We start from the raw sequence: 1,347 nt of genomic DNA, 5'->3' as shown, positions 1-1,347 counted from the left end.
GCAAGAGCAGTGAAAACACGCAGACTCAGTGATTACATGGCCCACCTCACACTATCACCATATTTTTCTGGACACCATGCGACACCTAACTCTTTACATAGTACTAGTATAGTACATACTATAATTTATCAATGAGATAAATTTGTACAATGCTATGAAGCTTCCAGCTTCTGTTACATGTATTTTGCGTGCAAGGTTGCCCGTTGCAACATTTCATCAAATACAAAGGAGACTAACATGCATGCAATTGCATCTCAATGATTGACAGATCATAGCAAATATGTACTCCCTCCATTCCAAAATAAGTGTCTCAACTTTATGCAAACTTTAGTACAAAGTTGTACTACTACTAAAGTTGACACTTATTTTGGAACTGGGGGAGCTAAAGAAAAAAACGATCCATGAAGTCCCTAGCCCTTGAACCATAAACCCTAACCAGACTTCAATTTGCTGGCAATTTTTGAGCTTCCTAAAAATGAAGTTTGCAACCTTTTGACCATCGGATCATTTTGGGCAGTTTCACCAAAATCGAGATGAGCATCCCTGTGGCAAAGAAATTGAAGAAGCGTGATTAGAATAAGATTACTGGGACTAGTTGATGAGACATAAACTCATCACAAATCTAGTACGTAGAAGCTAGTAGAGGTATGTGCGGGGCAAAGAAGTAGAGAAATATCCACATGGAGTGATGTGGGCAGCTGGAGTAGTGGTGCAAGCCAGCTGTAAAGGGAGTTGTACCTGAGGGATGTTGGGAGTAGCTCAACCTTGAGGAGGGCGGCGGGAGGCGGCGACTGCCCACGTCGCGGCAGTGAGCAAGGGACGAAGGCAACCTCACCAACTTTGTGAGAGAGAACGGCGGGGACCCCTGACCGGGACGTGCCGAGAGTGGGTTTTCACCGTCGATGACGGCGACCGCATCTACACTAAGCATCCACCCCTTCCCCCGGTGGACGTGATCCGCCGGGATGTTAGAGATGTGGCCACAGTCATTTTGTGCGAGAGTGTGTGAAGAGAGCAACCCCAGTAAGCCACCGTGTATGGCCCATCCTGACTATGTATATAGTGGAGCGGTTTCCTTTTCTCTCTATATTAACCTATCCTATTGCATACGTACCAATGAAGAAAAAAACTTTATTTATAATTGACGCGACACCTACTACTTGTTCTCCTATAACCTTGCGCTTGACATCTCCAAAATATTAACCTTGCGATTGGCTCTTCGCCTCTTCGGGAAGTCGAGCAATAATGGTACTGCGGTATACATTGTTCTGGCTATATGAGACCGAATGAATTGTTGCACATCCACCATGTGGGCGAGGGTCGAGGGGCGAGGGAGAGTGCGTACTA

This window comes from Triticum aestivum, chromosome 2B, assembly GCF_018294505.1.
Source record: "Triticum aestivum cultivar Chinese Spring chromosome 2B, IWGSC CS RefSeq v2.1, whole genome shotgun sequence".
Classification (NCBI taxonomy): Eukaryota; Viridiplantae; Streptophyta; class Magnoliopsida; order Poales; family Poaceae; genus Triticum; species Triticum aestivum.
Note: the sequence above shows the minus strand (reverse complement) of the source record.